The sequence below is a fragment of the Macaca thibetana genome, chromosome 12 (genome assembly GCF_024542745.1).
Source record: "Macaca thibetana thibetana isolate TM-01 chromosome 12, ASM2454274v1, whole genome shotgun sequence".
Taxonomy (NCBI): Eukaryota; Metazoa; Chordata; class Mammalia; order Primates; family Cercopithecidae; genus Macaca; species Macaca thibetana.
Window position 1 is genome coordinate 117,194,195 of NC_065589.1, and position 16,667 is coordinate 117,210,861.

The 16,667-nt window shown below is 39.5% G+C and overlaps 1 protein-coding gene across 4 annotated transcripts in view; it reads left to right on the plus strand.

Moving 5' to 3' along the window:
- Nucleotides 1-2,940: 2,940 nt before the first annotated feature.
- Nucleotides 2,941-16,667, plus strand: part of PTPN4 (protein tyrosine phosphatase non-receptor type 4) — a 232,478-nt gene continuing 218,751 nt past the window's right edge. For 2 of the 4 annotated variants that reach the window (XM_050752693.1, XM_050752700.1), the window contains exon 1: nt 2,941-3,021. The gene's annotated coding sequence lies outside the window, so the exon portion shown is untranslated. Of the gene's footprint in view, nt 3,022-3,105; nt 3,131-11,310; nt 15,158-16,667 lie in introns of those variants that run through there. The other 2 variants (XM_050752699.1, XM_050752698.1) reach the window with 2 other exon arrangements.

A 16,667-nucleotide genomic window follows, 5' to 3' on the forward strand; every position in this document is an offset into this window, starting at 1 on the left:
GTAACGACATTTGTTGTTTTGCTGAAATTAAATTGTCCTCTGATATGAGAATATGGAACTCACTGCTATGGTATGTGCTTTTTTGTTTGGCATGCTTATAATTGACTTAATTATCCCAACATTCTTCTCTATTTGAATTTCTGTTAAACTTTTGTGCAGTGTGCCGTAAAGGACGTGTGACCTTCGCTTAGCCAGAATGCTGTCCTTTCCACAAGAAGTATTCTATTCTCTTCCCATTAGCCCCAGAAAATTAAATTTGTGCTTGGTGCCAAATACAAAATCAAGTGCAGGGTTTCGTTACAAGGTGGTCATCAAATGATCCAGCATAGCGGTTAGAATATATTAACTTTTAAAAGAACATAATTTAAGCAAGAGCAAAATATTTACATATTTTGTAGAGAATTTGCATATATATTTTCTTAGACTGCAGTTTAAGGAACTACATCCTTGCTACTCCAGGGTGGTCCAAAAGCCAAGGAGCTTGTTAGAAAGAGTTTCTAGGCCAGGTGCAGTGGCTCACTCCTGTGATCCTAGCACTTTGGGAGGCCAAGGCAGGAAGATTGTTTGAGGCCAGGTGAGTTCAAGACCAGCCTGGGCTGGTGAGAGACTGTCTCTATGTAAAAAATAAACAAAAAAAGCAATGCAGAGTCTCAGGTCCACTCTAGACCTAATGGATTAGAACATGCAGTTTAATAAGAACCCCAGGTGATCAGCATGTACATTAAAGTGTGAGATATATTAATTTATTATTTCACAATTCAACTTTCAATGGGCCCATGTGAGGCTGGGGCACAGTCTAAAGCGCGCTCTCTCTCTCTTTGTTTTTAAGGACAATTATTGATTCTTCTCCTTCCAGGGTTGCAGGCAGGTAGATTTAAGGTGAACTCAGATTTTTCAAGGAATAATGGTGAGTATTGGTAACTTCAAAGGGTCCATCCTGGTGACTTGCAGGGGAAGTTCAACTCAGGAACTTTTGTGTCTTGCTTAACACCAGACACACGACTACATGTAAGCCAGGTGGCTCACACCTATAATCCCAGCTACTCCAAAGGTTAAGGCAAAATCTCTTGAGCCCAGTAATTGGAGACCAGCCTGACAACATAGGGAGACCTTGCCTCTAAACAAAAATTACATATTGTATGATTCTGTTTACATAGCGAGACCTTGCCTCTCAACAAAAATTACATATTGTATGATTCTATTTATGAAACATTCAATTTCTGGTGGAAGTCTCATATGATCTTTGGTTGGAGGATGACTGGATGTTGACAGATGACAATGAGGTGAAGAGCATTTTAGCAGAGGGACTGGCATGATCAAAGACAGAAAATGGCGAGTCACAGGCAGGAATGCATATTTAGGGAGGAATGAATGAGCATTGGTTACAACAGAGATCTGGGAAGAAAAGCAAGTGAAGAAGTAAAGCAGGAAACATGGATGGGCAAGCTGTCTTTTTCAAATGGAAAAACTAACAGGTGTGAGGCAGAAGTGAGTCAATATAAATTTCTATCTTGTCCAGATTTGTTCAAATTCCCTTGATTTGTAGTCATTTTGTCGGCTTGGGGGGAAAGTGGTTTTGGAAAGATCGTCTTTATAAAGGTAGGCTCTGATAGGATGCTCAAGCTAAGAGCAAGGAAGGACAAAGAAGGCACCTGGAGACAGAAAAGGGCACTAATAAAAAATTGGGCAAAAAGGAAGTGTGGCGGTCCCCAAATCCCTTCTTCCTCCATTTCAGCTGAGATCACCCGCAGGCAACTGTCCTATTACCAGTAAGTTTGTATGACCAATAAAATATTATAATGCACCTGGCTAAAAACCCTGGCGTGATAACACCAAATTCATGTTATTGGAATGAACTAAATTTTAAAAAGCACACCGTTCAGGCACACAGAAGGCACCCCCGAACGTTTGTTTTATAAACGAAGGTTGGTTGCTGAGGCTTTGTTTTGGAGCCTATGTTTAGGAGAGGAAATGATTCAAAACTGCCCCCCAAAACCTATATCCTTTAGGAGCACTGAGGTTGGGGCGACCTGCTGCCAAGCGGTCTGGTTTTCCCTTTTAACACAGGCTTCTTGTCCCACTATCCGGTCCCTCAGGTCAGTGGGTGCAGCAGGGGTCGCAGCCCAATCAACCAATCGCGATGCGGCTGCGGGGCGGGGGCCACAGCGCTCCGCCTCCCCCTCCAATCCGCGCTCCAATCCGCGCTCCAATCCGCGCTCCAATCCGCCCTCCCAATCCTGCTAGGCCGTCCTCTCTCGCACCTGCGTGTCCCTCCGCGCTCCGACTGGAGCGACTTCTCCTCCCTGCGCTGGCGGGGCAGGCTTTTAGCCTCGCTTCTCGCGAGATCGCCTCCTGCTGCTGCTGCTGCCGCCGCTCCCGGCCGCTGACTGGCGGCGCCTGCGCAGCCGCCATGTTCGGTTGCTATGCTGCGGCCTGGGAGAGGGGGTGTGCTTGAGGGAGGAGGAAGAGATAGCGGAGGAGGAGGGGGAGGAAGGGGAGGTGGAGAAGGAGGGGGGTGACTGAGCTCCTCTTGCACTCTCACACACAAACGCTGCCCAGGATTACCCGCCAGCTCACGCCGTGCAGCGCGCTTTTCCGCTCCTCGCGCCCCACCAGCAACATTGTTCTCTCAGGACTCCTGGGTTCCAGGGGCCGGAATTGGGCCTGAGCCGGAGAGGAAAGAGACTTGGCTTTGGCCGAGGGGTCGGAGGATTGGGGCCAGGCCCCCCTCCCCCACGCACTTTTGGGGGTGTGGATTATCTCATCCCCGCAGGGAGGTAGGAGAGGTCGCCGGCTGCCCGCCTCCCTGCCACCTCCCTGGCGACGCCGGCCAGCGGCTGCCCAGCAGCATGAGGTGGTGCTGGCGGCTCCGGGTCGTGGCGCGACCGCTGCGGCGGCGGCTGCTCGGGGGGCGCTGAGGTAGCCCCCCGGAGCGGCACGGCGGACGCGCTTCTCCCCTGCGCGCCGGGGCCTCGAGGCTTTTTTTCTCCAGCCGAGAGGACGCGGCTGTGATATACGAAGGTAAGAGGTTCTCCGGTCCCCGCCGGCCTCTCGGCCCTGCACGCTGATCGCGAGGCTCTTACCTGCATGTGTGGCTCCTGGGAGGTGAGCCAGGTAGAGCAAGCCTGAGGTACGAGGATGATTTAAAAGGAAGGGAAAAAAAAATGCCTTATTTCCTTTCTTCCCGGGACCTCTGCTCTTGCGGGGGTTATAGTTGGAATCTCTGTTATGGGTCAGAGAAGGGACAAGGGATGGAATAGGTGCGGAGATGGAATGTTCCCCAGTACCTAAACTCTAGGTAAAGCTTTGGAATCTTGAGTTTTCCATTGCTGGTAGAATTCCTTTTTTTTTTTTTTTTTCTTAAATTGGCTCATATGAGCGCTTTTTGCACGTTGCATGAGCCAACTCTTCCTACCATTGAAGTTTTAAGCCTGTTATGATTCTATCAGTCTATACCTGTATTTGGGAATCTGTAGTTCAGCTAAAAAAAAAAAAAGTTGAGATGTAGGTAAATAATGATGCATTTCGCAGGGTTTCCATAAAATGGAACAGCTTACAGTTGCACAGGTGATGTGTGGATGTTTCTGCAAAACTTGGGGTGGAAGATTTTATGTCTGGGCTTGCATCATGTAGTGACATCAGTATGTACAAGGACGATTTGTAGGATTTTTCAGAACGCTTGTTCTAGGGTAACTTGTTATACATCTGCAGTATGCCAGCTGCTTTTCGAATAAGAGGTTTCAGTAATACTAAGTTTCTGTGTCCAGATCTTGGGCCCAGTTGAAAGAGTACAGCGGATTGGTCACATTTAAAACGTATTTATGGAGAAAGATAAAAACAAAAGGCCAATGTGTCCGACTTGCAAAAGGCAATTAGAGTAGAAAGAAGATTGGAATAGTAAAAACCAGGGCATTTTTAAATCTTGGTTTTCTGAACTTGAACGTGCCAGAGGAAAAAAATTTTTTTTCAATTTTAAGGGGGAAGGAGATGGCCTTAAAATAAAGTATTGTTCAGAGCCTAAAGTGTGCTTAATGGAATAGAGCTAGATATATCATTTAAATCTTAGATTTGATTAATATAAATTCAGCTTTCTTTTAAAGAAAAAACTCCTAAGCAAAAGTTTGTGTATTGTACAGAACCTCTTCACTAGCTCATGAATGTGATCATTTTGTGGACATCACCATTTTTTGTCAGAATAAATTTATGCTCCAGTTACCACAAAAGCAATTTTTATGTCTCTTCGCATTTTTTATGGTACACATATCTTTGTTACATTTTGCATTGAAACACGCACGGTCCCATAATATGATCTTGAGTGATTTATAAGAGAAACAGTCCTTTTTGTACATGGGAATGTTTGTGATTTTGCTAGTCTGTTTTAAAAATTTGGCAAGAGGTTTTTAAAATCCAAGGAGGCATCACTATTTTGTAGTTTTTAAAAATATTAATTGAGTAGGTCCACGTTTATTAAGTTAGAAAATCACAGGTTCCTCAAAAGTAGTAATAGATGAGGATGGGATTTTCTTACTGCCCGTTTTCTAACGTCTTAGCTTCAGAGCTGTAGGTATTGAATTGAGTCAAACTTGTGTTTTTTTCTTATGTTCTAATTAAATATCTTTTAAAATGTCCCTGGTAACATTGTTACTTTAAATTTATAACACCCAATTTCTAATTTAGGCTAGGCATAAAACCAGCATTGATTGAACATACTTGCTAAAAATACTTTCTGGGTCGGATGTACTTAGAATGCAGCCTCAGGAAATTTCATTTGAACTATTCTGTGACCAGGGTACACTTCATTATTGTTGAAGGACTTTAAAAAAAATTATAGATCTCTCATACTCGATTTAATCAGTTTGGGCATAGATGCCTAACTTTTAAAAAAAGTATAATAAAGTGAGATAGTAATACAGTTTATGTGAGATGGTAATAAAAACTTTTCAGCTTTTTTTTTTAACTTATATGACTTCGTTAGATTGTTATTAAAGTGTGATTTGTATTTTTAAAATAGTATTGTTTTTTAAACATAATTGAGTTGTACAGTATCCATTGTTAGTATTTATTTATGACTTACAAACTCTAAAAGTGGGATCAGTGATCATGGTTTTTAGTAAGTTGTCTTTAAGGAGCAAAGTAAGAGACTAGCAGAGAATTGCAAGGAGGTCTGTTATCGAGAGTACTTTTGCCTCCGCTTGAGAGTTAATATGGCCACTTTTAAACAAGAAAACTTTTCTAAAAATATGTGGAAATCTTGTTTGGTGTATGTTTAAGGGCAAATGTTTAAAAGTTCTGCCTAAATTCTTAGAATGCAAAATTGATCAACTCACTAGGAATGGTTGCTGTGGCTAGGAGTGGTTATTGTGGCTAAATGTGAATTGTTGCTCCTATATAAAATTTAGCTATTGGTAGAAGTTTACGAACTGAGTTGAATTTTGTTGTTTTTCTCGGTTATTGCATGTTATGAAGTTTTTTATGTACCACAGTCCAGATGTGTTAAATTTGCCAGTTTACTAGAATAAGCTCTGAAGCCTTGAGTTTGGCTTAGCATTCCGAACATCCTTTTTATTGTTTGCCAGAAAAGTACTGTAGGAAGGAGGTGTTGTTCTCTCTTCATTTAATATTTAATTAGTAGTACAGACGGTGAGATAGGGTATAATGTAGAAATACCATAGAATCATCTTTATTGATATGAAAGTACCATTGTCTAGGAACAGCATAATTTCTTACCTTTTGCATGAATGGGGAAAAAGAGGAGGGGAAATTTATTAGACTCTCTTCCATTTCATTAGAGGTATCTTCCCTCACATTCATTCTTCATTTCATTATTCTTAAGTAGAAACTTTGGAAGAGAGATGCAAGTAGTTGAATAAATTAGTACAAAATGAAAATTACATCGTATAGACTATTATGAGGAAGATATCAACTTGGATTGGTTATTGTGTTTGTGTTTTTTAACAAGGAGGTTATATAGAGTAGTTGAAAGAAAAAAGGATCCAGAAGGGAAGAGTGTTAGTATTTATTGTCTGTTAAGTGTCAGATACCGTATAAGGGGCTTTTCATGTTCCACTCACCAAGTACACTTTATGAGGTAGGTACTATTAATCCTGTCCCCTCCCTGCCAAATAGAAGCTAAGGGAAATGAAATAACTTGTCCAGGCTCATACTTCTAGTAAGTGGAATTCTCTGAAACTGTTCTTTAGATCAGTTCTGTCCAATTAAACGTTCTGCAATGATGGAAATATTCTTTTTTCCTTCAACGTTATTGAAGTATAATTGACAAATATGATAGAAATATTATTTGCACTGTTAGTTATGGTAACCATTAACCATGTGTGGCTGTGGAGCACTTAAAGTGTGACGAGTGTGTCTGAGAAACTAAATTTAAAATTGTATTTAATTTTAATCAATTTAAATTTATAGCCAGATGTGGCTGGTATCTGTAGTATTGGACAGCATAGCTTTAGGTCTTCCTGCTTAGAAAATCTGAGTTCTAGTATTTAATCTTGCACTAGTTTATTTATATATGGCATTAGGCAAGTTATTTAGTTCTGAGCTTCAATTTAATCTGGTGTGAAAATGAAGGGGTTGCCACTGAAAGATTATCTCCAAGGTTCCTTCTTGCTTAAAATTCTGTGATTCTTATTAAAACATACAGTAGCATTTAATATTCACAAGCATTGTATCTGAAAGGATCCCCCTCCCCAGTATGCTCACCCATTACCTAAAGATTTTTATTTAGTCAGTTTCTCTTTTTGAGAAGAGTATGTATAAAGCACACATAAAGGGTAGTGGATTATTCCCCACCTCCCCAATTGTTTGGCAAAAACATTGTGTAACTCAAGGCAGTGCTTTATGATGGAACAAAGTTTGAATCTTTAAAGGTCATGTTTTAACACGCCACCTTCCCATTTAAAAATATATAGGAGTTCCCTGGTACTTATCAAATTAATTACAAATTTACCTGCTTCACCTTGAAGACTTTCTACCAACTTCATCTCATTAACCTTGTTTCTCATTCTTGCTTAAAAAGAAAATAGCCTTGTTTTTTCCTTTGTCCTCGTTTCCTTAATTTAAACATCGCCTTCTCCAGTTCATATGCCACCTCTTTAAACCTTTTTCAAAATTCACCTGTTTCTGGAAGAATGCTGCTTAATCCACTCACAAGGATCAGTTAATGAATCCTGGTAATAGGTACCCTAAGGTTAACATGTTTGTTTAGATATGGTTTAATACATCCTTCTTAAGCTTTTTTTTTTTTCCTGCTTAAATTTTTATGTTACCTACTCTGTTTCCTTAATTTTCTTAGGTTAAAAAAATTAAAATAAGAATTGTTTCTTTTGTATTGCCTTATGAATTTAGTCTATTTTTCAACAATACTGCTTTTAAAAGTTGCTAATTCTTTAAAAAGATAAATACTGTAACAACATTTACCCTTGGTCACCACCATAATATATTTTTTTTTGTTTCCTTGCAGATAATTGTTCATATTTAAAAAATAAAGTTGTGTGGTAGAGATAGAATTTTGAGATGAATATATTGGGAACATTGTGTAGTAGAGACTGTGCAATGTAGGGAAAAGATCATAGACTTTGGAGTCAAATCTGGTTTGGAATCTAGCCTCAAAAACCTTGTACAAATTATATAATTTCTGAGTCAGTTGGCCTTGAATTGTTGTGAGGGTTAAGATAATATATGTAAGGCATCTAGCATTGTGCTTTAAATAGAAGAGATGATCAATAAGTGATGGTTGGTATTTTTTTTCATTTTTCTATTCCCATCTTCATGAATATTATTTATTTATTTATTTATTTTAGCTACCCAAAGCCGCCAAGGTCAGTGAATATAATTTAAGTGATTAAACATTCAGGTGATATACCATGACTGATTTAGACATTTACCTTTTGTTAACCGGTTTTTTGTTTATTTCCTCAGTTTAAAACCCTAGGACTGGGATAATGGTCAAGTGTCATGAATATTTCTATGCCAGATCTCTCTCTTACAAAAGTACCTACAGTGGGTGTCCTTGTTTTGGGAAGAAAAAATGCTAATTGTATAATTGTATTTCATTGTTTTAATTAATGTAATTTGAAAATTTATTTGGGGATGATGGTGAACATTCCTTTATATGTTAGTTAAGCAAACATTTGAAATGCCAATTGTAGTGGGAGCAATGGTATAAAGGTAAGTAAGACATGATTTTTGTCCTTGAGCTCACATTCTAGGATGGTAACACATGTCAACAAACAATTACAATTCATAGTGACAGTGTAATAAGATCTGGGGAAAAGAGAAGTGGCATTTGAATATGGTCTTGAAGGATCATTTGGAATTGATCTGGGTAGAGAGAACAGCATGTACAAAAAGTCAAGTATGAACGGATGCGTGTTGTGTTTGGAGAAATGTAAGTTGTCTTGTTGGATATGTCTCTCTGTCTCTGGGTGGGTGTGGTTGTCTGTTCCTTTGTGTGAATCTCTGCGTGTGCGTGTGCGTGTGTGTGTGTGTGTGCTCGTGCGCATGCATGTGTGTTGATTGCAGTGGGAAATGAAGCCTTGTGGGGGTCCTTGTGTTTGGGCAATGAGTGGGATCATTTTAAGACCTTTAAAATAGAGCTTCCCAACTGGCGTGCCATGAATGGTTTACCAGTGTTTCAGAGAGCAAGATACCCTTGTTTATGGGACCTGGGCATATCAGATCCCCTTCCCCACCCCGCCCCAGGATGGTTTCTTTTGGCTTTGAATAGCCTTCGTGGCTTATCCCGGTGTGCTAAGAAATTATTATTTTCTTTGTTGCCAAGTTGGGAAAAGGATTGGGAAAACCACTGTTTAAGAGACTGTAAGTATTGGAAAGTTTATGGTACCCACTCACCCTTGGCATACACTGTGTAATCAGAAATAAATATCAAATCCTAAAGTAAGCTTAAGGTAAACTTGAGAATTCTTAAGTCAGAGTCCCTCGTCTTTCTCCCTGTTTTTCTCTCCCTTTACCCGCTGCCTCCCCCACTTCACTGTTGTGTGTGCATGTGCGTGTGCGTGTATGTGTGTGTGTATGTGTGAAATATCTTTTTGGTGCCCTTGCGTTACTGGTGCCCTAAACACGCATTTAGTCTGCCTCTTGAGAAATCAGCATTAACATTCGGGAACAATTAGAGGTATTTAAATAAGGAATGATAAGATTAGATGCGGGTTTTGAAAGGTAATTCGTGACTTCTAGATAATGATGCAAAGATACAAGGATAATGCAAGGATGATGAGGTTAGAAATGGAGCAGAGAGACCAAAGAGACCAGATGCTGTTGCAGTGGTCCACGGGAGGGATGATAGGAACCAGAAATAGGGTAATATAGATTAGAACTGAAAACTGAGTAGTTTCACTAGACCTGAGAGTCCATTTGGACATTGTGGGGGAAGAGTTGAAGATAATGCTAAGATTTCTTCTTTAGCAACTTCCCTTCTTTAGCGAGGGAAAGCCAGATGATTTTTATTGAGCGCTTCCAGTGAGCCAGGTATTTTGCTAGACAGTGAAGTTGTCATGAGTTCTTATTTAACATTTTAAAATAATTTCAAACCTAATGAGAAATCTCAAGAAAAGTACAACAAAGAGCTCCCAAATCGCCTTAAACTAATTTTTAACATTGTACTAGCTATGTATCATGTGTATACACAACACAGAATGAGCCTGGAACATCTAGTGCTTGGCTCAGTAAGGTCTTCTTTTCAGGATGCCCCAAGGGGTAACCTTGGAATTGTCTTCAACCCTTTCCCTTTTTCTACTATATCTAATTGGATCCTCAAATTTCAGTGAAACAACCTCATCATCTCTCATTTCTGGTCCTACATTTTAATCCTTATTTCTCCATTTCAGGGGAATGCACCATTTCTAATTTCATTTGACTTTTTTCTGAATTATTTGAGAGCAAGTTGCAGACATGATGCCTATCACTCCTAAATATTTTAGTGTGTATTTAGAAAACAGGACAGTTTCCTACATAACTGCGAAATCAGGAAATCAACATTGATACAGCGCTACCTTCAGGTCCCTAGATGCCATTCAAATTTTTCCAGCTATCCCAGTAGTGTGTCTCGTTTCTTTTTGGTCCAGCATCCAATTCAGGTTCACACATTGCATTTGATTGTCACATCTTTTAGTCTCCCATCAGTTTGGAATGGTTCCTTAATATTTCCCTGTCCTTTATGACCTTGACAGTTTTAACGAGTGGAGTCCTTTTTTTCTGTAACATGTTTTCCTCAACTTAAGTTCATCCAGTGGTTCCTCATGTGCAGACCGAGTGCATTGTTGGCAAGAATGCCATAGAAATAATGTTGTGATATTCTTAGTACGTCACTAGGAAACGTGCTGTATAGTCCTGCTACCAGCGATGTTTAACTTTGAACATCTGTTAAATTCAAGTCTGCTGGGTTTCTCTACTGTGAAGTTACCGTTTTTTCCTTTTGTAATTGAGAATTCTCATGTGAGAAGATATCTAGGAGTGTGTCAATAGAGCTGAAGGTGCTAACCACCAGCCTTCAGGTCTGATGACTGCTACCTGAATCAGCCACAACTGTGAAAGCTGTCGCCTACATTTATTAGTTCATATTCTACTGACAGAGATTTCCCCCTTCTTCTCCATACATTTATTTATTCATTTATTTATATCGATATATTCTCCTGGATTTGTTTCTGTTTAGTGGTTTTTATTAGTTACTGTCATTTTTAAATTTCATTTTGTTGGTCAAATTGTCCCAAATTTGGCCTTTAAGTTGGCTCCCCTATCTCCTTGACCTGTCCCCCTCCTTGGTGTATTTCCTTACATTCTGGCCTAACAAGATGTTCCAGATGATCTTAATAATCTCCAATCACAGCTCTGAAATAGTTTGTTTTTCTAAGGAATCCAGATTTTTTTTTTTTTTTTTTAAGTAGAGGTGCTGTTTAGGAACTGAGATCCGAGTGTTTACTGTGTTCATTTCTGCTGGTATGTCATCACTTTTAGGGGGATAGAGCTAGGAATTGCATATATGTATGCACACATCTGAATCTGTTTCTATGCCTGTGTAGAGGTATTTTAAAAGTTCACACTGGGCCAGGCGCGGTGGCTCAAGCCTGTAATCCCAGCACTTTGGGAGGCTGAGGCGGGCGGATCACGAGGTCAGGAGATCGAGACCATCCTGGCTAACATGGTGAAACCCCATCTCTACTAAAAATACAAAAATATTAGCTGGGCGTGGTGGCGGGCACCTGTAGTCCCAGCTGCTCGGGAGGCTGAGGCAGGAGAATGGCGTGAACTGGGCGGGGGTGGGGAGATGCGGAGCTTGCAGTGAGCCGAGATCGCACCACTGCACTCCAGCCTGGGGGACAGACCAAGACTCCCATCTTAAAAAAAAAAAAAAAAGTTCACACTGATACAGCCAATTCCAATCTAACATCTCAGGATTCGTCTAGCCTTTTCCCTTTCTGTATTTGTAAATCTCTTCTCCAGCAGTGAGAAATTGGTTCCTATTATCTCCTCAGTGTATTTACTTATCTGCTCAATCCCCTTGTATGTGCCAGTCTTCTGACCCCACATTAGTTATCTCCTTTCTCCTTGCTTGCCACCTCTAAGGCCTGTAGCATGGGGTCCTCAGGGCATGCTGTCAGGTCCATGTGGTAATGAGAACTTCTCATTTAATCTTTTTTTCCCCCTTATTTAATCAGGACAGAAATTTGTTAGAAAGGTGCCATTCCTAGTTTTAAAAGGAGAACAGAGCTGAAATTCAAAAAGGTGTGTGTCTTTAGGCATGTTACTGTGTAAATAGCTGAGTAAATATTTTGCATTCAGATTCGTCTGATACTGAAACATCTTTTCTCTCCTGTACTGCATAGCCTCTATCTGTGGAATCCAAAGTGGCAGGATTTAAGGTTGTGTAGATGGTAGCTGAAGCAATGGGTGTGACTGTCACTGCTTATGAAGTATATATAAAGTTAGGGAGAGGCACGCTGACAGAGCTCCTAACTACCATCATTGAAAGATTAAGGACTCTCGGAAATCAAGAAGCCAGTGAAGAGGACTGATAGAAAGGTTGTGAGAGAGAAGAGTGTGGTTGTGTTAGATGATGATGAAGTAAGGAATTTCATGAAGCTGTCATGCTGCTGAGAGAAAAAGAGAAGACCAAAAGGCTTTGAATTTGACTATTGGAAAGTTATTGACAATCTTAGCTAGTTGGTTTTTCCAGTGTGTTCAGGCAAGCTGCCTATCAGAATTATGGAGATACTAATGAAAAATTTGAACTCCCCAGGTCTCATCTAAGACCTTACAGATTGTTAAAAGGGGGAGTGGGGAGCCAGGAGGTAGTAGCCTGGAAAAATCGACTGAAATGCTAAGGCTCTTCTGAGGTGTACTAGTTTGAGGTTTGTTGCTTTAGCAGAAGAGTTATAGTAGAAAGGTGTGATAAACTAAATTGAGGAAACCACGTGTACAATGAATATAGATGAGACGGCTCTTCGAGAAGTCTGGCCATAGATAAGAGACCTCAGGTCATGGAAGAATAGGGGACAGCATCGAGAAAAATACCTTTGTGTTTCAAGGGTTACATACACCTTAACATTTGTTGGGATTAAGAGAAGGAAACTGTAGTGATTATTTTAAAGTTGGGTAAGCAAAACTATATAGCAACACCTACTATCAAAAAAATGCCCTAAGTGAACTTTGGTAGGTATCTGGGATAGCTGCCTGCTCCCATTTTAAATGCCATCTTTTGGTAGGTCTTTGGAGTAATCCAAGGGTCATTGTTTATTTTATTTTTAGTTATATTTGTATCTTGTGTTTTTGTTATACAGTTGTGTTAAGAGCTTCTCTTTGCTCATTTTTATGCAAACACGAATTCTAAGTATATTCTTGTATATAGACGAGTCACCAGCAATACAATTAAAAATTACGTCCAGAATTGGAGGCGACTTTAGAGGGAAAGCCAGTCCAGGGCAGATTTAATGTATTCTTTGAGCACCAGCTAGGTACCAGGCACTGTGCTTGGCTGTGGGGATACAGAATTGAATAAGACATGCTCTTTATCATCAAGATTATTGTTCTATCTTCAGAGGAACTTGAAATCTAGTATATAGCTAGAAATGGTACAGATAAGTCATAGATAACTATGTTAGTCTACAGATAAGTAATGTTTAAGTAAGTACAGATAAGTCAATGTTTAATTAATACAGCAGTGTATATTACCGTGATTCTCAGACTTTTAAAATTGTATTTAAGTTGTATTTTCCTATTTGAATTGGCAATATGGTTACGTGGTTCAAGTTTCAAAATAATATAAAAAGGCATATGAGAAGTCTTGATACCACTCCTTCTCTTTCCTGTTCTGTATAGGTGACTACTTTTATTTTTTGTATATTCTATGGTATTTATGCAAATAGAAACAAATAGAAAGATTACTGTTTTCCCCCTACCTTTTTATGTAGAAGGTATTTACTACATTAATGCTTTGTACCATAATTTTTAAATTTAAAATATACCTTGGAGATCATTTGACTTTAGCATATAAAGAGCTGTCCCTTTTTTCTTCTTCTTTTTAACAAAATTTAGTAGTATGTTCTATTGTATAGATATACTATTAAGCTAACTAATTCTAAGTATTTAAACTTTAAGTTTTAGACCCCTTTACTTACGTAACCCATTTCCTTTCACCTCTTTCTGTATGAACTAGTGCTCCCTGAGGCATTTTTACATTAGTGACCTGCCTGACTTTTCTGCATCTAAAGGGCCCATTTTTTTTTTTTTTTTTTTTTTTTTTTTTTTTGAGACTGAGTCTCGCTCTGTCACCCAGGCTGGAGTGCAGTGGCGCTCTCTCTGCTCACTGCAACCGCTAGCTCCTGGGTTCAAGAGATTCTCCTGCCTCAGCCTCCAGAGGAACTGGGACTGCAGGCTTTTAAAAGTCTTGTCAGTTTATGCTTTTACTCAATAGAAACCAGTTACCATGTAACAAGTTTGACAACCTTGAGACTCCCATGCTGTGAGGAAGCCCAAACTCTCACAGGAGAGACAAGAAGGCCGTGTGGAAGAGTACTTCAGTGAGGACACATGAGAGTGATGCCTTCTTGGACTTTTCAGCCCAGCCCTGCCATCAACTGAATGTAGATGAGTGAATGATCCCAAATGATGCCAGATGACATCCAGTGAAGCAGAAGAGCTGCCTAATCTAGCTTTTACCCAATTCCTGGCCAGGGAATTGTGAGACATATAAATCCTTATTGTCTGAAAATAAATAAATAAATACATAAATAAAAGTAGGTTTATTTGAGTGCAGATCTGTATCTGTTCTGCTCTGTCCTGGTTTTCTGTGTTAACAATGTCCTATATTTAAGTTCCTGTACTCTAGTCTTGTAGCTGGAGCTCTCTGCTATCTGCTGTAAGCGTTGCCTGCTGCCATGTTTCCTTGTTGTGTTTTTCCCTGATTGCTGAGATACCACCTGCTTATCTGACCTCTATGATGCTAAGGACCTGCTTGCCTGGATCACTACTTATTGCTTGGTACTATAAGCTCTGGATACTATTTTCTAACTGCCTGTCTGTATTGCCTCTCATCTTAGCGAGTTTCCCTCTTCTCCCCTAATTTTCCCGATTGTAGCCCTATCAACCCCTTGAGTTTTAGTTTGTCAGTGTGAAACTTGGCAAAACTTCTGAAATTATTTGGGATGATTTAAAATTTTCTTGATGTTAATTGTTATAAGTCCATTATGCTTTGTCTGGACTCTTGTAGTAGTCTTTTTAAGGGCAGTTTGCTATAGTTTTGCCCTTTATAATCTGCTTTACGCTGTAGCCAGAGTGATTCATGTCTGATCAGAATTCTTTTATCTCTCCATCTCTCTATAAAATAAAATGAAGGAGTTTTCCAAGGGGATTAAAGTTATTTGGGAAATATCAGTTTTTAAGGTAATATTCTTTTTGTCTGTTTCTTTTTTAGATACTTCTTGTTCATGAAAGCAAAATATCATTACAAATGCCAAGGACTTCCAAATTGTTTTATTTGCATTGAAATAAGGAAAATATTTCTAATATATCTTACTGTTTCCAGCCTAGCACAAATTGCAGTCAGTTATAATGGCTTACTACAAGAAGCTACTAGGGAAAATGGAATGTCTTCATTGGGAAGGATCGTGATTTGAAAAAGTTCTCTTAGGTAATTCTGATACTGTGACTCACTTTGTATCTGGCTATTTTTATGGCTTTTGATCTGTGTTATAATTGTTTACAAAAAGAATTTTATAACCAACAGTTTGTTATATGCAATTCTGAAATTCCCATATGCCTAAAAAACCCAAAAGTTTTGTTAACTAATTTGGCAACCAAACTTGACCTATACTGAGATGACGCTACTTAGTCTCATTTATTCCACTTACAGTGTACATTCTTCAGATTCTCTGAAGAAATTTTATTTATTTATTTATTTATTTATTTATTTATTTATTGGAAACGGAGTCTCGCTCTGTTGCCCAGGCTGGAGTGCAGTGCCATGATTTAGGTTCACTGCAACCTTTACCTTCTGGGTTCAAGTGATTCTCCTGCCTCAGCCTCCCAAGTAGCTGGGATTACAGGCTCACGCCACCACACCCAGCTAATTTTTTATATTTTTGATAGAGATGGGGTTTCACTGTGTTGGCCAGACTGGTCTCGAACTCCTGACCTCAAGTGATCCACCCACCTCGGCCTCACAAAGAGCTGGGATTACAGGCATGAGCCACCGTGCCTGGCCCTTAAAGAAATTTTAAATAGCAGTATGGTTGAATACAGGGTGCTGCCCTAGAACCAAGAACATTACTTAATGTAAGGCATCTGTGCCATATCACCTGTCTGTGTCCCAGATACTCTGAAATTCAAAACACTTCTGAAAGTGTTTTGAAGCTAGAGATCTCAGTTACAGGATTGTAGATCTGAACCACCAAATTCCCTAGCAATGGAAAGAAGTGGTACTTTGTTTTCTTTTGTATTTCTTTTTAGTGATAATGTAGTTGAACATTTTTTCATGTTTATTTCATTTATTGCTTATATTCTTCAAATTCTGTGTTCATTTATCTGCTAGGGCGAATAGTTTTTTCTTACTAATTTATAATATCATAGATACTAACTGGTTTTCTGTTCGTTCTAAGTTTCTGTAACTGGCATATTAATGGAAACTGCTACAAGTTGAAAATGCATATACAGCCGATGCTTGAAAACATGGATTTGAACTGTGTGGGTCCACTTATACATGGATTTTTTTTCCAATAAATATATCGGAAATTTTTTTGGAGGTTTGGGACAGTTTGAAAAAAACACAGATGAACTATATAGCCTAAAAATATCAAGACATTTTTTCAATTAAGAAAAAAATTGACTGGGCGCGGTGGCTCACGCCTGTAATCCCAGCTCTTTGGGAGGCTGAAGCAGGCGGATCATAAGGTCAGGAGTTCAAGACCAGCCTAACTAACATGGTGAAATGCTGCCTCTACTAAAAATACAAAAACTAGCTGGATGTGGTAGCGCACGCCTGTAATCTCAGCTACTCAGGAGCTGAGGCAGGAGAATCACTTGAACCCAGGAGGCGGAGGTTGCAGTGAGCCAGGATCATGCCATGGCACTCCAGCTGGGCGACAGAGCAAGCCTCTGTCTCAAAAAAAAAAAAAAAAGAAAAAAACTAAAAAGGAAAAATT